Source organism: Myotis lucifugus, unplaced genomic scaffold, assembly GCF_000147115.1.
Source record: "Myotis lucifugus unplaced genomic scaffold, Myoluc2.0 scaffold_4, whole genome shotgun sequence".
Lineage (NCBI taxonomy): Eukaryota > Metazoa > Chordata > Mammalia > Chiroptera > Vespertilionidae > Myotis > Myotis lucifugus.
In genome coordinates this window covers 7,760,059-7,785,732 of record NW_005871052.1, presented here as the reverse complement: position 1 = coordinate 7,785,732, position 25,674 = coordinate 7,760,059, and the positions used below count along the sequence as shown (strand labels likewise).

Here is a 25,674-nt window from a genome sequence, read left to right as displayed (position 1 = left end):
GCCAGGGGACCTCAAGACACACCCCCAGCCCAGGCCAGGGGACCTCAGGCGGTGCCCATGCCCTGGCGCCAGGCCAGAAGACCTGAGTCCACGGCCCCCACCCGATGGGGCTTGAAGGGGTTGGGGCCGGCCGGGTCTGGCTCTAGCCTAATGGGGGTGGGACCGTCCGGGTCTGGGTCTCACGTGATTTCGAGGTCATATCAGTGGGCAGGGACTTGACTCTGGATCCCTTGGCGCACTCCAGACCCTGACAGGAGAAAGGTTTTCATATACATTTACTTATTTTCTTTCATCTCTGACACTTCAATTATAGAGAAAGGGCAAATAGCAATATTAAAATAATTCCTCTAATTCCCTTTTAATGTGCATGAATTTCATGCACCAGGTCACTAGTACAATCATAAAAACACCTGCATGATAGGGGTACCAGACAGAGAAGAGAGAGAAGAAGGGTTCGAGAAGCTAGTTGAAAAAATAATGTCTGAAAAATTCCCTGACCTGGTGAAGGACAAAGACATACAAGTCCAGGAAGTGCACACCCCAAACAAGATTTACCCAAAGAGGCCCACACCAAGACACATCATGATTAAAATGCCAAAGGTTAAAGACAAAGAGAGAGTCTTAAAAGCTGCAAGAGAAAGGCAGTCAGTTACCTCCAAGGGAGCTCCCATAAGATTGCCAACTGATTTCTCAACAGAAACATTTCAGGCCAGAGGGACTGGCATGAAATATGCAAAGTGATTAAAAACAAGGACCTACAACCAAGGCTACCTTACCCAGCAAGGCTATCATTTAAAATTAAAGGAAACATAAAGAGCTTCCCTGACAAGAAAAAGCTAAAGTAATTGTTACCACCAAACCAGCATTATAAGAAATGTTAACAGGCTTGCTTTAAGATGCAAAAGAAAAAAAAGAAAGAAAAAAAAAGTGGAACATAGTGCAAGAAAATAAAATGGCAATATATACATACTTATCAATCATCACTTTAAATGTAAATGGCTTAAATGCTCCAATCAAAGCATGTAACGTAGATGAATGAATAAGAAAACAACATCCATGTATATGTTGTCTTCAAGAGACTCACCCCAGAATGAGAGATGCACACAGACTAAAAGTAAAGGGATGGGAAAAGACATTTCATGCAATGGAAAGGAAAAAAATGCTAGGGTAGCAATACTTATATCTGACAAAATCAACTTTAAAATCAAGTATATAGTAAGAGACAAAAAAATGATAAAGGGATCAATCCAACAAGAGGATATAACCCTTGTAAACATATTTTTAAATATATTTTTATTGATTTCAAAGAGGAAGGTAAAGGGAGAGATAGAAACATCAATGATGAGAGAGAATCATTGATTGGTTGCCTCCTGGTAGCGTCCTCTCCCCCCACCCCCCCAGGGAGGATCAAGCCCGCTACCCAGGCAGGTGCCCAGACTGGGCTCAAACTGCAGGCTCCTGGTTCATAGGTCAATGCTCAACCACTGAGCCACACTGGCCGAGCAACCCTTGTAAACATTTATGAACCCAACATAGGAGCACCTAAATATGTAAAGCAAGTCTTGATGGACATAATGGGAGAGACTGACAGTCATCTTAGCTAATAATAGACAAATATGTAAATTGACCGTACCTTCCCTACACTAACCAGCCAATCAGGAGAGTATGCAAATTAACCCAACCAAGATGGCGGTTAATTTGCATACGTAGGCTGCAAGCAGCGGAGCAAAGACTGATGGCAAGCTGGAGCAGCGAAGACGAACGACTGAAGGTGGCTCTGGCCAGAGCGAAGGCCTGGGTCCCAGGTGCCGGAGGAAAACCGGTGCAGACAACCAGGAGAAGGGAAGGCCTGTTGCGCAGTTATAATAGGAGATTTAACACCCCATTGACATCAATGGATAGATCTTCCAGACATAAAATCAATAAGGAGATGGTGGCCTTAAATGACACACCAGATCAAATGGATTTACTTGATACCTTTAGAGCACACCACCCCAAGGCAGCAGAATATACATTCTTTTCAAGTGCACATGGGATGTTTTTTAGGATAGACTACATCATTTTTAAAAGATGTTTTAAAAAACAAGAAAAACACCAAATATTCTTAGTGGTTCTCTAAGAGTTAGAGTACAGGTGATTTTAAAATGTTTTATATGTTATAAAGTATGAGTAGAGGGAGAAGGGAAATAATGCTCCACTCTTAAGTGGACTCAACTAAAAATCTATAAAAACCTTTTCCTATCTCTGTAGGACAGCAGGCAAGAAAGGGCCATGAGCCCTGGCCTCCAAAAGCCCTCATCACCGGTGGTCCATAGAGCCTCTTGTTTACCTTGCACATGTTCCCCAGTGACATGGGTGCCAGTCCTCACCGCTTGTTGGGTATTTTGGGAGCACTGGCATACCGCATCTCTGTCTCTGTCTGCTTCTTGTTCTTCAATTGCTGTGTGAAAGACAGAAGCAAGAGTGATACATCCCAGGGAGAGAACAGGTCCAGACGGGGATAGGGCCAGAAATCTGGTGCCAAGTCTACACCATGGACACTGGCAGAGTCTGGGGGGCTCACATGGCTACCCCTCCCCCATGTCAAAGTGGGTTCATTTGCCGTTTCCTGCTTGGCTCACTCTTCCTCTAATGGATGCATCCCCCATTGTCCGGTGATATGCTCCATGAATTTCTGCCCATTTACCACAAATGCCTTTGAATGCTCCTGTTCCCACATGTCAATCTGGGCCTTCAATTCCTCTCCTAGCTGAGACCAGACACAAGGACATGTTACTTAGATCAAATCTTCGGTGTGAAGCACGAAGGAAATGAATTCCCCCAAATGATTCCTCCTTCCCCAGAGCATCACTAGGCTGACTTCAGGGAAAGGTCAGAGTAGCTGGAAATCAATGGTGAGGGATGGCTTGTTCATAGTACACATGCAAGTGGGGAAAGGTGAGGACCACTGCTGCTACTGAGTGAGGTTATGGTGATGAAAGCGAGAGGAGCACTAGGAAGACCAGCAACATTCAAGAGGTGGTGTACAGTAAGAGTAGCACTATCTGGTTCCAGGTTGGAATCTTCCTCCTACTAGTCGTAAAAAGGAGGGCAAGTTTCTGAAGTTCTCAGTGCCTCAGTTTCCTCATCTGTAAAAATGGAAAGCACTTTGAAATAATATCTGGCTCTTAATTCAATAAATGCTAATTATTATTATTATTATTATTATTATTATTATTATTATTAAAATAGAGAGGAGTGCCCTGGCAGGTGGACTCAGTGGTTAGAGTGCTGGCGTGCATACTCAGTCAAGGGAACGCGTACCTGGCTTGCAGTTTAGATCCCTGGTCCCAGGTTGGAGCACCTGTGGGAGGCAACCAGTCGCTATGTCTCTTTCACAACACTGTTCCTCTCCCTCTCCTTCTCCTTGTTTTCCCCTCTCTCACTCCCTCCCTCCCTCCCTCCCTCCCTCGCTCCCTCCCTCTCTCTCTAAAAAGCAATTTAAAAAAATCTTCAGGTGAGAATAACAGAAAAGTTTAAAAAAATAATAGAGATTAGGATTTAAGCTCACAGCACTTGCTAAAGAGCTTGCCTTATGTTATTGGCTAAATTGTGCCCCCTACCCCCACACACACATCAACTCCATTCATATGTTGAAGTCCTAATCTCCATTACAGGAGAATGTGGTTTTATTTGGACATAAAGGTAATGAAGTTAAAATGAGGTCGTTATGGTGGATCCTAAACCACTATGACTGGTGGGAGCCTTGTGAGAAGAGAAAACATGGCCATGGAAACATCCACAAGGAAGACCATGTAAAGATACAGGGAGAAGACAACCACCTACAAGCCTCAGAAGAAACTAGCCCTGCCTAGACCTTGATCTCAGACTTCTAGCCTCCAGACTTGTGAGAAAATAAATGTCTGCTGTTTAGGCTACCCAGCCTGTTTTATTTTGTAATGGTGGCCCTAGAAAACTAATACACCTTGATATTCAGTGGCTTATGTTAGGAGGGCCCAATATTACTTATCATCCTTGCCTAACCTTTGGAAAAGAAGAGTTTAGGGAAAATTATTCAAAGCAAAGAATATACAAAAAGCTAGGTATTTTGCAGCCAAGCACCAAAACTCTTAACAACATTCCCTTAGGGCAGTGGTTCTCAACCTGTGGGTCATGACCCCTTTGGTGGTCGAACAACCCTTTCACAGGGGTCGCCTAAGACCATCTTGCATATCAAATATTTACACTACAATTCATAACAGTAGCAACATTACAGTTATGAAGTAGCAACGAAAATAATTTTATGGTTGGGTCACAACATGAGGAAATGTATTTAAAGGGCCAGAAGGTTGAGAACCACTGCCTTAGGGAGTGTGTTTTGGGGTTTTTGTTTTTGTTTTTTGAGCCTGGCTCTTTGCTTTTCTTCTTTCAAAAGATTTTCTCCTTGGTTCTGACGATTTTCTCTGTGAAAATACATTTTAATCAGGGCAAACCCTGGGACAGGCAATCAGACCAATTACTTCTGCTAAGACCCCTTGCTGTCATAGTTGGATTACATTATTGAGGAGACTGAGTTTTGCATTCCCACTCCTTCTCAGCAGTGAGGAATGGAGGGATCCTAAGGCAGGGGAGGTGTGTATGGAAAACTAGTGCTTCCTTTGTCATCTAAAAAGGAAGACAGGCTTAAACACTTAATGCACAATGTCACTGGGTCCCTTCCTTGGTTCAGATGTCAAAATATTACACATTACTTACAGGAAATGAGCTATGTGGAGGGACAAGGGGAAGGTCTAAACTAAGAGGGTTTGGTGGCAACCCTACTTGTCCACTCACTTCTGGCCTATTGAGACAATGCAGCTTAAATATTCAAGAGTAAGGGTTACACATAATCTGGTTTCCACAGCAAAAGTTGGAATGGTAGAGTAAAATTACTTGCCTGGCCCAATATCCATTCTTCTCTCCCTCCTAGTAACAGAACCCAAATTTCTCTCTGGCAGAAATGCCCCCAGCCTCACCAGTGGCCAGTGTATCATATGAGCAGAGATGTTGGGATGAGAGGCTGGAGGGACAGTGACTTCAGTGTTCCCTTCCTCCACCATGCTGCCTGAAGTGCTATGGCTGGAGCTCTAGAGCCAACTTGAACCTGAGGATAAGGTCCACCCCTGAGTGGTGGATGATCCGTGAGCTGGAGGAGCCTGGGACCCCACTGACCATGGAACTGCCATACCTGCCCTGCACTGCTTCCCTCTGGCTTCCTTCATGCCAGAAACTTCTACCTTATTTAATCCATTTGATTGGGGGTTTTCTCTTATATGTTCTGTATGTAAGCCTCACAAATACAGATTGGTTCACAGAGACTTAATGATGAAGACAGGCTATGGCAAACCCAGTAAAAAGCAAAGGAGACTGGCCTTTGACTCTCTAAAGGACGTGCTGTCTTTTTTTAAAGTTTATCCTCACCTGAGATGCTTATTGATTTTAGAGAGGGAGGAAGGGGGAACAGGGAGGGAGGGAGGGAGGGACAGAGGGGACAGAGAGGACAGAGAGAAATATCAATCAGTTGCCTCCCATATGCACCACAACCGGCCTGGGATTGACCCCGCAACCTTTTGGTGTAAGGGAGGACACTCCAAGCAACAGAGTCACCTGGCCAGGGCAAGGACATGCTTTCTCAACACTTCACCGTCCTCTAAGGAAAACAGGAAAATTAGGGCAGTACATCAAACTCTAAGGAAAGCCTCCAGCCTTATTCCCACTTCCACGTGCCTTTAGAGAATTTTTTGTGAACCTCATAGTAGTTTTTAACTGCACAATATCAGCATCATGGTTTGGGAGCAGACTTTCTGTGTAGTCTTCCGCAAGATATACACGCAGTAGTTTAAAAAATTCCTCTAGTGTTTAGTAACTTAATTTACTAACTCCTCATCCCCCTAAAATGGAAATACATTATTCTTTGCTACAGTAAAAAATACATGAATAAATATATATTGTGGGTAATAAAAGCCAGGTTTGTCACCATCAGTCTGGAGGAACTAGGGAGTAAGGGACTAGGGGTTGGACTAAAATGACTAAGATTCTCACATTTCTGTGTCATCTCTCACCTTCTCTTAGGTTTCTTTCATATTCTTCCTTTCCACCCTGCCCGTAGAGGGTTGGGTCACATAAAATGTCCCAAATGTGGACTTTACTAGACAACCTCATCTTTTTATTCAGTTCAGGTCAGACTGGAATTCTGTTGGGCTCTGGGGTCAGACTCTGGGCTCAAATGTGAGTTCTGCCCTTTACTTGCTGTGTCTCTGGTTGCAGTTGCTCAACATTTATGCACCTTTGTGTCCTCATCTCTTGACATGATATCAAGATAATATTGTTAAGAGTTTGACAATTGCACCTGGCATAGAGTAAGCAAGCACACAATACACTTGAGATTTGCAACTACAGGCTACAGTGATATGCTCCTTCAGAAATCAAGACATCCCTTATTTTCCTAGTAGCATTTGCCAATGCTCATCTTCCAAATGATCCATTTCTAGCTGCAGCTGAAGCACAGATATCTGTTAAAGATGCCTGTTATACTTTTATATTCATGAGACTTTGCAAAAATGTTCCTTTTTTAAATAAAATTACAGCACAAAACCATAGAGGTAAGTCGACACTCTCTGCTATTAAAGGAGCCAGAAGGCTAAGAAAGGTACAAAAAGGGTAAAAGATGAGCAGGCTACTGCCACATTTTTCTGGTGCTTGCTTCAAAATAGGCTTGTTCAACGCAGAAGTTGGTAAAGACATGAGACCAGACACAACAATGCCCATAGACACTGCTGACCCAGCACCCTTCGTGCTTCATCCTGATTTCTAGACCTTGGCCTTCAATCCAGGCATAACCATAGCCACAGCTTCTCTCACTTCTGCTGGCATTTGCAACCTGCCCCAGTGCTCTGGGATCTGAGCACACAGCCCCTCACACACTGTTTCATTTTGTGATTTTCACGTTTCCAGCTGTAGCAAGGAAAGACGCTGGCTATGGAAAAGGCAACAGGACAGAGGCTAGCCCTCTGGCCTCCCACAAAGAAATATCTGGACCCAGATGCAGAAGAAGCACTTTTATAAAATTGTGAGGAGGTGTGTTTTCATGATTTCTGAACACAAACTGTAAGACCGTCATTATGGCAGGATCTCAGACTTCAAAAATTAGGATTCAAATTTTGAATTAAATTTTTTTTCAATTAAATACTAATTCAATGACTATTATTTCATACATAATTTCATTTTCATATTCTTAGAGATACATATAACTTAAGTTTATTGTTAAAAATTTCAAGTGTTGTATATCACATAATACTATCTGTATCCACCTTGTTCTATTAACTTACATTGGCTCCTTATGTAACACTACAGGGAAAATAACTGTCACTTTTTTCAAATTGCTGGATACCATGGAGATGAGATCTAAGGACATATTCCAAGTAGACATTAACTGCTATAACAACTTCTGTAGTGCTGCAATATTTTCCAAAGATAAACAAAAGACACCTTCATCTTCACACACCACATCTCTTTCAAAGCTTGTGTCTGGGGTGTGATCTAATTCTTCCGTGCACAATATGATCTGTCTCTTTATGTTGACAAACTCCTCAGGTTGAGATGCCTATAAAACAGAATGATTATAAGATACCTACAGGAGTGTTAAACAGACTTTTAGGAAGTATGGATGCAAGCAGTGTACCTCTGTTTCCCCCAAAGTTGCCACATGTTGTCTGAACTGGTTCAGCTATTCTAAGCTGGGAAGAGAGTCACACTGTCAATGTCATAGTGTGGCATGCATACAAAGAATTCGTTCTTGATCTTATTCTTGAAGTCGTTTCAGTTTATGTTTTCTCTCCTTTTTCTGTTTTTGTATAGTTTCTGACTGAGTATGCAAATCCTTTTCCAGTTTTTGCAACCATTCTAACCGAGCACATGAATCTTCTATAGATTTTTCACCACTTTTACCTGACCATGCAAATCCTTTTCTAGCTACAAGATGGTCAGCTTTCCTTCTTCCTGTATAAGACAATGCACTATTGTTACAAGGCTCCAAGTAGATTTCCTCAAAGGAAGAGTAGGACAGCAAAAGAGGGCTACAACAACAGGTTTTTAGTTAAACTTACAAATAAGCCAATTCATGGACAACAGGATATGACACAGAGGGTCTCCACAAAGGGAAGGTACCAGGGCACTTATGCAAGAGGTGAAATGGTTGGAAAGCTTGCTATGAGTTAGCTATTGGGTGGTACATTTAGCTCATAACTAAATGCTCATCCCAATAATGCCAAAAATATCATTTAACCAGTAAAAGCCAATTAGTACTTCTTGCTCTACTCCTGAGAAGCAAAAAAAAAAAAAAGGGTGGGGGTATTATATGTCTTATAAATTTTACTCAACATTGGGGAACTAAGAACAGTCATGCAATTTCAGGGAGTTAAACCACTGTGTATCTAACTTCACCCAATTTCTCACTGAAAGTTAAAAAAAAAAAGAAAGACTAGAAACTCCACTGATGCCATGGCCTGCCTGATTGCCCTTGGCTGTCAGGTATGAATTATACTTAATCCTTTAAAGGCAGTTTTCCCCTCCTAGGCTGACTCCATCTGGACATGCAGGCAGTTAGTTCTTCCTGTAACAAGGAGAGGGACCTGAGGACCTATTGGTACCACAGAAGCCCTCAAACTCTGTCCCTGTACTCTCATCTATTTTAAGTACCCTCACAAGCTCCACACTTGTCTTTATTTTTATGACTCCAACATTGTTTTCACTTTTTCCCACTGGGGATATTTTGGGGCCCCATCTGTTACTGGTTTCATTCTTGCTGGTGTCCTCATTTAAGCCCTGACTTGTGCAGGAACACAACATGGCAGCCTTTCAGCTAGGAGCACACAATCACAGCATGCTCCCAACTTGATGGTGCTCTCCTGATAACCAAGCTTTGGAGACATTTCTTTTTGAGTGGCAATTTTGGCTGGCTCAGTGGTGTGCAGCTTTTGGATATGAAGAAGCCCACAAAGGCAGGGTTTTGGATATCTTTCCCTTATGTCACTAGTTACTTTTGCTCCCTAAATAGCTCTTTTCATTTTCTTTCAAAGAAAAAAACGGCATAGTATCATCTATGCCTAATTTTTCCTCAGAGTTCAATGTCTTATATGCCCCACAGACTGATAGCAAGAGGAAGTGTGTTTTGGATTAAAGCATGGCAACATTCATAAGCTGTTCATTTCTGGTAAACTCTCTCTCCCTCAATTACACCCACACCTTTCTCACCTCTCAGGCGTCCATCTCCTAAACTCTAAGAGTCCCCAGGAGACTTGCAACCAGGGAAGCAATGGACAGTGGCAGTTTGTCCCAGGTTAGTTTGTCCCAGGTTAACACACAAAACTGTCTCCAAGGCCCTTATCTCTGACTTCTTTGATCCTAAGCCCTTCCTTGTTTCAAAGAGAAAACACACACACACACACACACACACACACACACACACACACACACGACAACATTAGCTGTTTCACTTAAATAAAAATAACTGCTGGAACTGGGTGACTAGGAAGCACATTTCCTCCATTTCTCATGTCCAGGACCACCCTGACACAGAACCACCCTGACACAGAAACCTTCCCCTGCAGCCCCAAGGCAAAGTTCCGTCCTAAATCTCAGACCCAAGCAGGAGCCTGAAAGATCCCATGTATCTGAAATGGTTCAACATGTAACTCGCTGCACAGGGTAGTCTGTTCTTTTTGACAGTTGGCTATGCTTTTGATAAGACTTTCCTGTTCAGCCATCATCATATCCAGGTTGTCCTACAACAGAGAAATGAGTCCCATAAAAGTTTGGGGCCAACGGGGAAAAAAGAACCCAAACCAACAAATAACACAAAAACACTAATAATTTCAAACTTTTAAGTAAGGACATAGAAACCAGGAAGAGTCTGGGATCTTTCAGTGTCATTTTGATATGCTATCTCAGAAGAGACACCAACATCCTTACCCATGTCCCTCTCAAAATACACCAGCACTAAACTCACCTTGATATGCTTCATTTTGAGAATGACCCATGTGCACTTGAGAAGAATGTATATTCTACAACTTTGGGGTGAAATGTTGTGTAAATGTCAATTAAATCCATCAGATCTAGTGCATCATTTTCAGTCACTGTTACCTTATTTATTGTCTAGATGATCTATACAGTGAAGTCAGTGGGGTGCCAAAGTCCTCTACTGTATTGCTATTGATCTCTCTCTGAAAGTCCTCCAAAGTTTTTTATTTTTTTTATATTTATGTTTGTTGTTGTTTTATTTCAGTGCTCCTATATTGGGTGTATATATGTTTATCAGGATTATACCCTCTTGTTGCATTGATCCCTTTAGTATTATGTAGTGACCTTTATTATCTCTTGTTATGGCCTTCAGTTTGAAGTCTATTTTGTCAGATATGAGTATTGCTAACCCAGATTTTTTTGCATTTCCATTTGCATGGAAAATATTTTTCCATCCCTTCACTCTCATCCTGTGTGAGTCTTTTGTTCTGAGGTGGGTCTCTTGTAGACAGCATATATTTGGGTCATGTTTTCTTATCCATTCAGCTACCCTATGTCTTTTGATTGGAGCATTTAATCCATTCACATTTGAGGTTATTATTGATAGGTACTTATTTATTGCCACTTAACTCTTTATGTCTGTTTTTCTCCGTTTCTTCTTATTATTACAGCAGGCCCTTTAACATTTCTTGTTATGCTGGTTTGGTGGTGATAAACTCTTTTACCTTTTTCTGTCTGGGAAGCTCTTTATTTTGAATGATAACCTTCCTAGATAGAGTAGTCTTGGTTTCAGATCCTTGCTTTTCATTACCTTAAATACTTCATACCATTCCCTTGTGGACTGTAGAGATTCCAATGAAAAATCAGCTGACAGGCTATGGGAGCTCCTTTGTGGGTAGCAAATTGCTTTTCTCTTGCTGCCTTTAAGATTATTTCTTTCTCCTTAATTTTGGGCATTTTAATTATAATGTGTCTGGCATGGGCCTGTTTGAGTTCTTCTTGCTTGGGACTCTCTGTGCCTCCTGAATGTGTGAGACTTTTTTCCTTCACCAGGTTAGGGAAGTTTTCTGCCATTATTTCTGCAAACACCTCCTCTATCCTTTGCTCACTTTCTTCTCCTTCTGTCACATGCATTATGTGACTATTGCTATTTTTCATGTTGTCCCACAGCTCCCTTAAGCTGTCCTCCTGTTTCTTTTTTTTTTAATATATTCTATTGATTTTTCACAGAGAGGAAGGGAGAGAGATAGAGAGCCAGAAACATCCATGAGAGAGAAACATCGATCAGCTGCCTCCTGCACATCCCCCACTGGGGATGTGCCCGCAACCCAGGTACATGCCCTTGACCGGAATCGAACCTGGGACCCTTCAGTCCGCAGGCCGATGCTCTATCCACCGAGCCAAACCGGTTCAGGCTTAATGGTTCTTCCTTTTTGTTTCTCTGCTTTTTCTACCCTGTGTTCTAATTCACTGATTCAATCCTGAGCTTCCCCTAATCTGCTGTGTATTCCTTCCAATGTGTTCTTTGTTAGTGCTATGTCAGTTTTCATCTCTGACTGGTCTTGTTTCATAGTTTCTATACCTTTTTTCATGCTGTTTGGAGCTATCAGCAATCCACAGCTGTGTTTCCCTCTTCTGGGATGGGGTGATTTTAGAAATGAACAAGATGAGCACCAAGATCTGCTTTTCCTAGCCCAGAGTACTAAAGTCCATCAGGTAAAGAATGAAAGCCTCCAGAGATCTGCCTCTGCCTGCACTTGGGTTGTTATTCTCGGCCTCTGAATGAGCCTCAGAAACTCCAGAGGGTGGGACGAGAAGTTTTCCAATAGGATGGGGAAATTGCCCCCGCCTCGTGCTCAGGGCAAACGCTTCCTGGATGATAAAGGACTGCCTGACAAAGATTTCCTCTGCCATATGGTGGAATGACACAGCACAGGGAACTGGGCAGCTGCCTTCCAAGACCTAATTCCAGAGCCCCCCAACCCAGGAATATCCTCATAGAGCTCTTGTCCACTCTCCCCATCCTCTGCCAGAGCCCAAGTTGAGTGGCTACACATGAAATTGTGTGCATTGGCCCTTTAAGAGAGTGCCTGCCTTTCCAGCCATGTCTTTCTGACAGAAGCAGTCCCATTGTTTTTCACAACTCAATGTTATGTGGGCACCTTTCTGGGTTCTGGTGCTCTGGGCTGGGGATCCCAGCTTGGGATTTAGACCCAAGAGTTCTCAATGGGAACCACCCCCCAAAGGTGGGATATCCCTTCAGAACTTCATCTGATGTCTGTATGAGCCTGGCCAGCCCTCTTGTGCCTCCATACTTCCTACCAGTCTCTATGCAGTCTCTACTTTCCATCCTTGGTTATAAGGGTTCTCTCCAACCAGTTTTCAGTTGATTATTCAGGATGTTTTTCTATATTTTAGTTATAATTCCAGCTTGTTTGCCATGTATCCCTAACAATGAGTTCTGAAGATATGACTTTTCTAAAGCTCCAAGAGAATACCATACCTTCCCTCCACATATAGTTTCAGAGGTAGTTTCAGCATAAGATGTGCAGTGTCCATGATTTTCCCTGAATTTCACTCATTCATTCACTAAATACCACACACTTACTGTGTATTCCTTACATGTACTCATTCAGATTATCACCTACTCCATTATCATCATTTTATAATTAGCAAGATCACCCCAATTCTTCTTCTAGGAGAAGAGGCACTAATCTGCATGGGACTCCCCTCTTGGCTCTGGTGACTGATAGATCTATCTGCAACACACTGTAGGACCTTCTCCTCTGGAGTTTCTTTTTCTAATGGAGATTCTTTGAATGACTCAAATATGTCCAGTAAAGTTTGTGAACCACTCCTCTGAAGTCACTACATTTACTTCACAGACACACATTCTCCACTTAGCAGTTTTAGCTACGACACAGGTGCCAATTGTGTTAGAATGGCAGTTTTACAAACTATTCTCAATGGATTACCTTCTTTGCTGAGCTTCTAAGCTTCCAAGATCTTGGCAGCTGGGAAGTAAAAGGCAGAGGGAGGGAGCATGGAGCAGGAGCAGCACCTGCGCATGTGCCCACAGGAGTCAATATGCTTCATTTCAACCCCAGTTATTTGTAACCGCTGGCTCATGGGAATCCCAAATAATTTCCATATTTCCTAATGAGGAATCGGCAATTTCTGGAGATGTAGTATGGACTCCTCCTCGAGCATCTCTCTGAAAAGCAAAAGAGAAACCAGGAACTAATTTGCTGTTAGAACATATGATCCTGGCCCTTCTGACCTATTCCAATGAATACACCTACTGATTTCTGGGAGCAAAGCAACAGAATTACTAAATAAGATTTGCTGAAAACTCTTCTAGAGGAGCCTGTTTTTACTGTAGAAAGCCAGGTAGCCTTAGGAAGGATTATAGACAACTAAAATGGGATTTAGAAAAATAAACAGAAGCAAGCATAGGATTGCTCCAAGGACTATGAGAGGTTATCTCCCCTTCTCCCTAGTAATACTTTAGGAAAAATTGAAATCACCATAAAAGGTGAAATGACTGCCCTGGCTGGGGTGGCTCAGTTGGTTGAGCACTGTCCCATGCACTGAAAGGTTGCTGGTTTGAATTCTGGTCAGGGCACATGCCTGGGGGGCTTGCAGGAAGCAGCTATTTGATGTTTCTCTTTCTCTCTCTCCCTTTCCCTCTCTCTTTAAAAATTAAAAAAAAAACACCTTTTTTTTTTTAAAGGGGGAAATTACTAAGGCCATTTCAGATACTGGGGCTACTTTATCTGTTCTCAATCCTTCCCAATGAAGTTGCCCTCTTCCTTGGAGTAAAGCTTCTGTACAAATGATAGAGATATCTAACCAACTATTGCCCTTTTTAAAAGCATAACCTGTTCCGGTCCAACTAGAGAATGCTATCGGGCAACATATATTTTTACTAATCAAATCTGCCCCAAATCACCTCATAGGGCAAGATTGTCTTTTTTTCTTTTATTTTTTTTAAAGTGAAAGAGAGTTTACTAGTGAAGTAGTGAGACAAAGAATGGGCCACCCCACAGACAAAGCAGCCAGGATTTTCTTGAAACTAAGGATGCCCACATATCCACTTTCCAGAAGGGTGGAATGCATTTAAAACTAAATGATTCAGATACTGAATCAATAGGCAAAATAATGATTTTAAAGGAACCTCCACAAGAGAAAAATAATCCTGAAACTGACTGAACGTTTGTTATAGGACATTTAAATACAACTTCAGGACTTTACCAGTCATAAATATCCTTTATGGACAAGCTGGAATTTAGCCCATTATACAAGATTACTTTAAAAAGGGGTGCTTTTAATTCTAAATATGAGCCCTGTAATATTCCTATTCTTCCAGTAAAAACAAACAAACAAACAAAAAACACCAAAACCAAAACACCCAAATGGGAAAGGAAGGAGATTTGTGTAGGATCCCATAGCTATATGGGGAGGAGCAGGGGGTGGGAGTGGGCAAGGCTAGTTCCTTGTGAGTAGTGCCCCAATGAGGAAAGGGGAAGCAAATGGGGAAGGGGGCTCAAACCACTCCTGCCCCCTTCCTGTACAGGGACTAGGCAAGGTGGGGAAAGGAAGAAAAGTGGGTGTGAGCCCTACCTGGTGAGACACAGGTTGTTTGGGGCATCTTGGGGCCAAGCAGCCCTATCCTATCCGTTGGCCACACCTGCTGCTGCCACTAGTACAGTGGAGTGGGCATGTCAGAGTGAGATGGGGCTCTGGCCCCTTTAAGGCCAGGGGAGGCCTCCCAGGCCTCTTAATGGGAAGCGGGAAGAGTGGGGAAGAAGGGACCTTCCCCTACACCAGGAGCCCAGTGAGCAATTTCCCTGCTAGTAAGGGAGTGGGGATGCAGCAGGGGAAAGTCAGTCCAGGAGAGCAAGTAAATGAATGCTCCTGAGTGAGAGGGGTCGCTGGGAAGCGAAACCAAAGGAAAACTGCTTCCCCCTTGGACCATCAGGGCCTTGCAGCAGCTGCTGTGCTGTGTACATTGGAGGTGTGGGCAGGCACAGGGCTGTGGCAGTGATGTGTGGGCCTAGAGCAGTGATTCCCAAAGTGGGCGCTACCGCCCCCTGGTGGGCGCTGCAGCGATCCAGGGGGGCAGTGATGGCCACAGGTGCATTTGTTTTAACTTTTTTTGTATTACCTTTCTATTCTGAGTTCAATAAATAGTTTCATAATTTCAAACTTCAATGTTTCTAATTTACACCTTTCTTTACTATATTTTATGAAAAAGGTAGAAACATTAATACATATATCTTTCTGTTTAATTGCCATTAAAACTTTAAAAAAATTAATTTCCAGGGGGCGCTGAGTAATATTTTTTCTGGAAAGGGGGCGGTAGGCCAAATAAGTTTGGGAACCACTGGCCTAGAGGGAAGGGGCTGCCTAGCCGCTCCAGGCTGCTAGGAGCAATGGAGTTGGACACTGAGGCTAGCTGGCCTGGCTCCTTGCTGCATGTTGCATGTGCCTTCTTGGAGCCACGCCAGCACCAGGAGTCCCAAGTAGAGGACTGTATTGCTCTTAACACAAAATTATCTTGGGTAATTTTTATTTTAGTGAGAAAACTTACATTCAACATCTTGCCTAAAGTCACAGGGCTGGTAAATGACAGTGTGATGAAGCCTGGCCCCAATTTCAAGTCGGACACTCCCCCAGCACTGTCTGAAGAGTTAAAACCACTGGGAAAGAATTCCTTAAACTGAGTCTCTTAACTTGCAGGGAAAGCAAGCTATCTTTCCCATTCAAGTAAAATGTTAAAACTGCAGCCAGGATACATAGGAAACAAGGATAAACACGAACTTCACGGCCTTAAAGACAAAGGGGACACAACTTGAGCCATCCCAGCCCACAGGCAGCACCTGGCACTCAGTGCAAGCAGGGAGGGTGGGGGCTCCGGACGCGGGCAATTGCTGGACCCGCGGCGGGGCGCTGCTGGGGCCCAACGCGCCTCCCTGCCCTGCTGACCTGTGGCTCTCCAGGCACCTGCGCTAGGCGCCCCCCTCCCCCAGGTTTTGGAGTCTGTGGTTGGCCAGTGGCCGCAGGGAAGCTGCGCGCCCGCCTGGCCTCAGCCCTGCCAGGGCCGCTACCCGTGCTTCTGCTCACCGCTGCCAGCCCTGCGGCGCGGCGCCCTGGCCTCACTGGGGCGCTGGCTGAGGTGACACCCTAGCTCCGGACTACGGGGGCCTCTGGAAGCCCGCACCAGCCCCGCACCAGGTCGGGCGTCGCTCCCTCCCGCGCCCCTCAATGGCCCCGCAGCCCGCACCTTCCACTCATGGTGGAGGGTCCCAGCAACCGGACGTCGAGGTCCAGGACCTAGCCCACAGGGGACCGAGCACAACCGCCAGCCTCTAGCCGCTAGCCACTGGCTGGGAGCATTCGCAGAGGCTTGCCCCTTGGCCAGCTCTTAGGGATTTCAAGCCAAGACCCAGGAGGAGCAGCCCTGCGATTGGTGCCCTATCCCGTCGCTCATCGCGAAACCCCGCCTCGTTCCGCCCCCAGCAGCATAATACACAGTTGGGTCTCACTCAGCTGCCTGAGCTCAGGGCCAGGATTGCTCTTGCTGGCTTTCCTCATTCTGCTGCAGGTGATGCTCTACAAGAGAAGCCTGTCCCTGGCTGGAGCCCCTGCCTGCCTCGCCCAGGTGCAGTTTTTTAAATCATCGCCTGAGGATATGTGTTGTTGTTTTTAAACTGCTTTTTAGAGAGAGAGAAAGTGACAGGGAAACATCAATCAGTTGCCTCCAGTTCGAGCCTGACCATGATGGAACTGGCAACCCAGGTATGTGCCCTGACTGGGAATCAAACTCCCAACCTTTTGGTGTACTGGGCCCCGTTCCAACCAACTGAGACACCCGGCCAGTGCTGTTTTTATTTTTAATTTTGATTGTTTTATTAATTTGAGAGAGAGGGAGAGAGAAAGGTGGATTTGCTGTTCCACTTAGTTGTGCATTCATTGGCTGCTTCTTGTATGTGCCCTGACAGAGATCAAACATACAACCTTGGCACATGGGAGGAAGCTGTAACCAACTGAGCTATCTGGCCAGGGCCCTGGTGCAGTTTTTATTTGAAGCTCTCTCAGCAGCCTGCAGACCGCCAGGAAGGGGCGGAGAGAGCCAGCTGGGCCAGGTGTGGTGGGAGCAGATTAATAGAAAGGCCTTGTTTCCCTCGCTCACCCACTCATCCCGGTAGGGAGCCTGGGAACTCATTTCTAGTGGCAATATTCCACAGATGCAGGAAACCATGCCCTAAATGGTGAGGGTACCCTGCTCATGGGCCCAGTACACTTCTAGACCAGTGATCCTCTTTAATTGCCACAGTAATCCTGTTAGGTGAGTTTGACTCCCATTTGACAGAGCAGGAAACTGTCTCAAAAAGGTTTGAGTGACTTTCCCATGGCACAGGATTGGCAAATAAATGGAGATCACCTGGGTCCTGGTTCTCTTTCAAGTTACATGGGTTTATATAATTGTTATTAAAATTTCAAAAGTCAAATTTGACAGTACACTCAATTGCAGATTCTCATAAGGGGGCACATTGTATGCAACCACAAGTTATGGTACTGAAAAAGATGAAAAGAATAAAAACAACAAATGCCTCTCTAAGACCAGTAATACTGGGCATCCAGGAGGTTAGTTTAGACAAATCAATACCAAAGAATCCCTCTCTCTGTTTTATCTGGAAATTATTTCAGTTACTTGCTTTACTTTATGCTATCTGAGCTGTGAATTATCAGTCAGGTTGAAAGAGCAGAGTCCTTTAAGTTCTACACATTTGTGACTATGTCTTCAAAAGAGGTAGTTTATAGCTGTGTGGTTTTCTCAAACTGCTTCTCTAACTTGTCCAAGTTATTGGCTGATGGTACTAATGGTTTGAGAGGTGGCTTTCAAAGTTTTTACCATATTGCATGCTAATCTACTCATTTTTATATGCAAAGACTATAATTACAAGTATAATCAAAGATATATAGTCAGCGGGGATAAAAGTGTGCAAATCACTGTTAGAAGCAGGTTTAAGGGAGAGTTCCCATGGAGCCTGGGTGGAGTGAGGCTCATGAGGCATAAACACCATCAGTCCTCCTAGAGAACATGATACCTCGGAACTGTTTGATGGAACATAGGAATAAACAGTCCTTCAACATATTAGAAATCATCCTGTAGGTAATTTAATGTGACCAAAGGAGTGAGATTCATTAGTTGGTGGTGTTGCAATTCATCTTCATGTCTGCTGAAAGCATAAAACAGTTTTTAGTACAGTTGACAAAAGTTGAACACTCTTCAGCTGGGGGCACATTAGTGACTTTTAAAGAAAATACTTCCCTGTCCTTTGGAGTTACCACAGGCCCCCAAGTATGAATACCAGAATAGGTTATGATCTTATTGATATGCTGAAACAGAATAATTTTCTAGGCTTTCCATGGGAGTACAAACACCTATAAGACATGAAGTGAAAGTCTGTTTTAACATAGGTTCCTCCTGCAAGACAAAAGTCGGATATGTTTACCACACATTTTGCTAAATATACTGAAATGTTTCATCTTGTTTGAAAGCAATAAGTACTTCATAACATATGGTTAAAGAAACATTAATGAAAAGAATATGTCATTCTTATCGAAAAATGAGTGGTCCATTGTTTTTCAGGTGCTTTCTTTATTCTGCTGTCATGAATCCAAGGATTTTTTCCTGTTGATTTCACCATGGATGGGGTCATGAGGAGTACGTCCCAAGGTCCAGTCCATTTTTCTTCTAGTTGGCTTTCACGGGATCCAGTCTTCCAAGTCTTGAGTAGGACCTCATCTCCAGACTCAAAGGAATGCAATGAACCTAGTGGGAGAGGACCCTAATAAAAGCAAGGTTATTTATTAGACCTAAGGTTGAACTTAAATGTTGTCCATATTTCTTTATCTTCACTTCTTGACCTACATACATACCTCCAACCCCAATCATAGGCTGAAATGGTTGCCTGTATGCAATTTCATAAAGACTCAATGGAATCCCACGTTAAGGAGTCACCCTTATCCTGAACAGGGCAATAGATAAAACTTGATCCAACTTTGAAAGCAATGTCTACTAATTGGGAAGGGTTTAAACCTATTCCCCGGATGGAGATGAGTTTCTTGACACATTTTGGCTACATTTTCCTTCAAGGTGTGATTCATCTCTACCTTCCCAGAAGCCAGAGGTCTCCATGCCCTGTGGAGTCCCCACTTGATTCCTAAATATTCACTAAACTTCTGTGTAATTTCTGAAACAAAAGCAGGTCCATTATCACTCTGGATGCTGCCAGGTAGACCAAAGTGTGGAATTATTTCCTTCAGTAAGGCTTTCACTACCTCTGAGGATTTCTCAGTGATGGTGGGATAGGCTGCTACACATCCTGAAAAGGTATCAACAATGACGAACAAATATTTCCACCATTGGACCCTCGGATCTGGATGAAGTCTATTTGCCTGTCCTCAAATAGGCATTGTCCTTGGTATTGTTTCTCTTCTTTCTTTTTATGGAGATCTGTCTTGGGGTTGTTCTTGTGGCACATAACACATCTCCCTATTACTCTTTGTATGGTTTTAGAAATTCCAGGACCCGTGAGCCATAGTTTAATAAAGGCGGTTAATGAATCTCTGCCATAGTGAGTGGCCTCATGTAAATGCTTCCTGATTGTCTCTACTAAAGTTCAGGAAGCAGTATAACTCCTTTCTTATCCTTTCTCTATCCACTATCAGGATCTTCCTCATCACAACCCCAGCCTTTAGCTTTCTCTAAGACTGCAGACGAATATTCAGGGTCAACATGTGACAAGTCTAGAACAGGTAGCAAAGGCATTATAAACATTCCTTTAGCAGCCTCTTTTGCTACTCCATAGGCCAGATTATTTCCTTTAGGCACTTCAGTGTCCTCTGTCTGATGCCTGAGCAGTGCATAACTGCCACATGTAAACATACCTGGACAGCGTCTAATAATTTCAACATTTCTGCTACATGTTTAATTTCCTTTTTATTGGAGGTTAATAGTCCTATTTCCTCCCAGATTGAACTATGTGCACATAAAATTAGGAAAGTGTATCTTGAGTCGGTATACACATTCACTCTCTTTGCATCTGACAATCCTAATGCCCTCGTCAATGCAATCAGTTCAGCCTTCTGAGTAGAGGTTCCCAGCAGTAAGTCTTTGGCCTCTACTATACCTTTAAGAGTCACAACTGCATATCCAGCCTTTCTGTGTCCTTTGTCCACATAACTGCTTCCATCTGCATATAGATTCCAGTCTGCCTCTTCTAGAGGATGGTCCTGTAAGTCAATTCTCCTAGAATACACTTCATCAATTATTTCAGGACAGCCATGCATTAGCCTGGCAGAGTCAGGCTCTGGGAAAAGGGAGACAGGCTTTAACTTACAATTTTGAGGGATAGCTTGGAATTATCAAGAAGAATTGCTTGGTACCTTCCCATTTGTCCAGCAGTGAACTACAAAATCAATTTTTTGTCGAACAGGCTCAAAAATTTGTTGGGCACATATATGGTGACTAGAGGCCCAGTGCACAAAAATTTGTGCACCCAGGGGGGTCCCTCAGCCCAGCCTATGCCCTCTGCAGTCTGGGACTCCTCGGAGGATGTCAACCTGCTGGCTTAGGCCCGCTCCCTGGAGGATCGGGCCCAAGCTGGCAGTCAGACATCCCTCTGGCAGCCCAGCGGCCCTCGGGGGATGTCCACTTACCAGCAGGGAACAGACCTAAGCTGCAGTTGGACATCCTTAGTGCTGCTGAGGAGGTGGGAGAAGCTCCCACCACAACTGCTGTACTGGCAGCCATCAGCCTGGCTTGTGGCAGAGCAGAGCTCCCCCTGTGGGAGTGCACTGACCACCAGGGGGCAGCTCCTGCATTGAGCATCTGCCCCCTGGTGGTCAGTGTGTGTCATAGTGACCAGTCATTCCCAGTCATTCTGCTGTTAGGGTCAATTTGCATATTACCCTTTTATTATATAGGATAGAGGCCTGGTGCATGGGTGGGGGCCGGCTGGTTTGCCCTGAAGGGAGTCCCGGATCAGGGTGGGGGTCCCGCTGGGGTGCCTGGCCAGCCTGGGTGAGGGGCTGATGGGTGTTTGCAGCTGGTCACAGCCCCTTCAGGGTGGGGGTCCCCACTTGAGTGCCTAGCCAACCTGGGTGAGGGGCTGATGGCTGTTTGCAGGCTGGTCAAGCCCCCCCCCCCAGTGGGGACTCTCACTCCATGGAGGTTTGGCCAGCCTGGGTCAGGGGCTGATGGCTGTTTTCATGCTGGCCACACCACCTTTAGGGTGGGGGGTCCCCACTGGGGTGCCTGGCCAGTCTGGGTGAGGGGCTGAGGGACATTTTCAGGCTGGCCAAACCCCCCGGCGATGGAAGCTCCCAGCCTCTCCTTGTTTTCTTTTTTTTTTTTTAATTCTGGGATTTATTTACCTTCTATAATTGAAACTTTATAGCCTTGAGTGGAGCTCAAGGTCAATTCCACCCAGTGATACCAACTACAATCAAGGCTTAACTACAACAAGACTGTGCACACAGCCCACAAAGGGGTGCACCAAGTGTGTCCACGTCAGGTAATTGGGGAGGCTGAGCCACTGGGCCCTATAGGACACCTAGCACAGAAAGTCACTCTATCAACACAGGGAAGCAGCCAAAATGAGGAGACAAAAAAACAGGTCACAAATGAAAAAAAATGGAGGAAAGAAAACTACTGGATATAGAGTTGAAAACCATGGTTATAAGGTTACTCAAGAATCTTCTAGAAAACGCCGATAAATTTAGTGAGACACTCCATAAATCTAGTGAGACCCTAGAGGATATGAAAAAGGACCAACTAGAAATTTAGCATACACTGACTGAAATAAAGAATATTATACAGAGATCCAACAGCAGACTAGAGGATCCCAAGAATCAAGTCAAAGATTTGAAATATGAAGAAGCAAAAAACAACCAACTGGAAAAACAAAAAGAAAAAAGAATCCAAAAATATGAAGATAGTGTAAGGAGCCTCTGGGACAGCTTCAGGCGTACCAACATACGAATTATAGGGGTGCCAGAAGAAGAGAGAGGGCAAGATATTGAAAACCTATTTGAAGAAATAATGACAGAAAACTTCCCCTACCTGGTGAAAGAAATAGACTTACAAGTCCAGGAAGCACAGAGAACCCCAAACAAAAGGAATCCAAAGAGGACCACACCAAGACACATCATCATTAAAATGCAAAGAGCAAAAGACAGAGAATCTTAAAAGCAGCAAGAGAAAAACAGTCAGTTACCTACAAGGGAGTACCAATACGACTGTCAGCTGATTTCTCAACAGAAACTATGCAGGCCAGAAGGGAGTGGCAAGAAATATTCAAAGCAATGAATAGCAAGAACCTACAACCAAGATTACTTTACCCAGCAAAGCTATCATTCAGCATTGAAGGTCAGATAAAGAGTTTCACAGATAAGAACAAGCTAAAGGAGTTGATCACCCCCAAACCAGTATTATATGAAGTGCTGAAAGGTATCCTTTAAGAAGAGGAAGAAGAAAAAGGTAAAGATACAAATTGTGAACAACAAACATGCATCTATCAACAAGTGAATCTAAAAATCAAGTGAATAAATAATCAGATAAACAGAACAAAAAAAAGGTGTGTATGACTCCACTGTGTAAGAAGATGATTGACGACAATTCCTTGGGGTATGGGATATGAAGTAATTTTAGCTTGTACATGTGAAATTAGCAATTAACATCTTTTTTGTTTAGGATGTTCAAGTAATGCTGTAGCTGTGAGAGCTTTGCCCTCAGTTAAAGGCCTGTCCCCACCACACAGGACAGCCTTCCTCCTGATGAGGGTGTCTATGTGTCAGAAGTTGAGATGGCCTGACCTACTGCCAAAGAGGTGACAGGGAGGTCAGAACTCCTTTTTGTAAACGATGTACAGCTATGTTACGTGGTATGAACACACGTGCTTGTCTGAACTCTAGTTCTGCAGTTGTGCTGTGTCCAGCACCCTCCACCCCCATACCTGTGCCCGGTATGCCTGAATTTGTCCACTTTCTGCAGCTGGAAGCCATGTTTGGAGGCTGTTGGAGAGATCTAGAACTTTGCACGTCAGTCCTGGGGAGTTGTTCCACTCGAGGGTACATTGTGAGGCCCCTTCTTTAGCTATGCTACTGGTCACTACGATTCTCCCCAAAGCACTACTATTTATCCCTACTCTGCCCATGTGGTACTGCTGTCAGAACCCTAAATGCTTCTCAGAGGCTTCCCAGTATGGCTGGTCTGCACTGTGAGCCCTGTTGTTTAATAATGTACATACGTGTCTTCTTTTTAAAATATAACTACATTGTTATGAGTAAATTAAACACAGACAATGGTGGTGTGAATACTATGCATCTGTAAAAAAGAAGGGCCTCTTACCCTTTGAGAGAGCATGGATAGACCTGGAGAGTATTATGCTAAGCAAAATAAGCCAGTCAGAGAAAGACAAGTATCACATGATCTCACTTATAATGTGAAATCTAATGAACACAATAAACCGACAAACAAAATAGATCCAGAGACATGTAAGCATGCAACAGAATGATCAATTTCAGAGGGAAGATGGGGGGGCTGGAAGAGATTAACCAAAGAACTTATATGCATCTCTGCATAACTCATGGACAGACAGTAGTGCGGTGAAGGCCTTGGGTGAGGCAGGGAGCAGGGTGGAAGGGGTCAATGGGCGGGGGGTGGGGGGAGACATCTGCAATACTGTCAACAATGAATATAAAATTTTTAAAAAGAATAAACTTAACACAGATAATGGTGCTGTGAAGGACTGGGTTGTGGCAGGAGCTGTGTGGAGGGAGGCAATGGGGGGAAATGGGGGTACATATCTGCACTGATACATTTTAAATATATAAAATACTTTAAAAAATGTGTGATCTTATAATAAGAAACACTATATTTTGGTGTTTTCAAATTTTCCCAAATAAGGTTTTGGTTGGTTTGGTCTGTGGAAAGCAGAAATTTCTACTCGGTTTGCAGCCCAGGTTATAGAAATAAACAGACTGGTCAGTGAAATCCTAGCTGCCACTTGCTGGCTGTCTGGCATTAAACAGGGTACTTGGAACCTCGGTTTGCTGACTGTGAACTCTCACTCTGTTGTTGTGAAGATTCAGCGTGGTAACCTGTGTTCAGCTCTTTGCACAGTGCCTGGTATATGCTCAGCCCTCCATTGGCACTATGGTGGTTATGACATTGTATTTATCTTTGTGTATTTTAGTGTTAAGTTCTCAAATAGATAAGCATTTACTGATAGAGCACTACGCTCTTCTGTAAAATGAAAGTGCCAACTATTTCTCAGAGGTTTCTTTGGCTCAGAGGTCCCCGGTTCTGACTGCTGCATGTCATTATTTCTGTGCCATTTTACATGCAAGATTTCATTATTTGTTACCATTTTAGATGCAAGATTTCATTATTTGTCACCATTTTAGATGCAAGATTTCATTATTGTCACGAGAAAGAGAGAAGTAGGCATGGAAGTAAGCAGTGTTGGTCAGGATCTAACCTTAAGGTGCTCTTTATATTATAATCTCATTTGATCTTTGGAACAAATGAGAAATTGAGGCTGAGGGAGGTTGAGTCTCTTACTTAAAGTCACACACAGCTAGGAAAAGGAAAGCCAGGATCCCACTCATTCTGTTTTCCTCTCCTTGCTCTCCGTCTTTTCTGGGGTTATAAGGAGATCGCTGGGATTCCTCTGTCTAATAACCATTTATGCTATGTAATTTTTCTCAAGTAGAAATTTCACTTTCATCTGTGGAATTTAAGCCATCATCATGCTCTGTGGCTGGCAGGTTGGCACTATCTTGCTCTGTCCTGAGACTGTGTTTTGATTGAACAAATGTGTATTTGGCACCTTCTATGTACCAGGCACAGGTGTGCGATTTGAAGAAACAATGGCGAATGAAACAAAGGGACCTCAGAGGGAAATTGTTTTTTTTTTAAAGGTACAGGTATTAAACAAACGAACAAAGAGAATATAATTTCAGGAGGTTTCAGCACTAAGAAGGAAAACATGTTGTTGGGGTCTTATCCAGAGGGTGAAGATGAAGGCTATTTTAGGTAGGATGGTCTACGAGATAGTACTTGAACCAAAACCTACATGATGTGAAGTGTCCAGTCTTTCCAGTCTCCTGAGGGAATACTTTCTGGGAAGAGGTAACAACCAGTATGAAATCCTGGAGGCAGGAGAGAGCTGACGATTTTAATGGGATGGTGTGTGGAGGTGAAATGTATTCAGTAAGTAGAGTCAGACCACATAGGACCCTAAGGCCCCGCTAAAGATTTTCACTTTTATTCGACACCTGTTGGGAAGTCATTGGAGTGTTTTGAGCAGGGGAGTGACATGCTCTGATTTTCTTCCTAAAAAGGATCCTTCTGGTTGCTCTCCATGGAGAAGTACTGTGGAGGGCACAGGACAGTGTGTGGTAGCCCACAAGCAGGGGACTTGGGTAGAGGCCTTGGTGGGAATCTAAGGGAGAAATGATTGGGGTCGGCTTCATGTGTTAGCCATAGATTTGGTAAGAACTGATCAAGTTCACGATGTAAGTCTAACGTGGCAGTGACAGGACTCACTTGTTAAATGGATT

At 43.7% G+C, this 25,674-nt stretch overlaps 1 pseudogene; it reads right to left on the bottom strand.

Moving 5' to 3' along the window:
• Nucleotides 1-142: 142 nt before the first annotated feature.
• On the bottom strand, nucleotides 143-23,112 carry LOC102425713 (annotated as a pseudogene).
• Nucleotides 23,113-25,674: the final 2,562 nt, after the last annotated feature.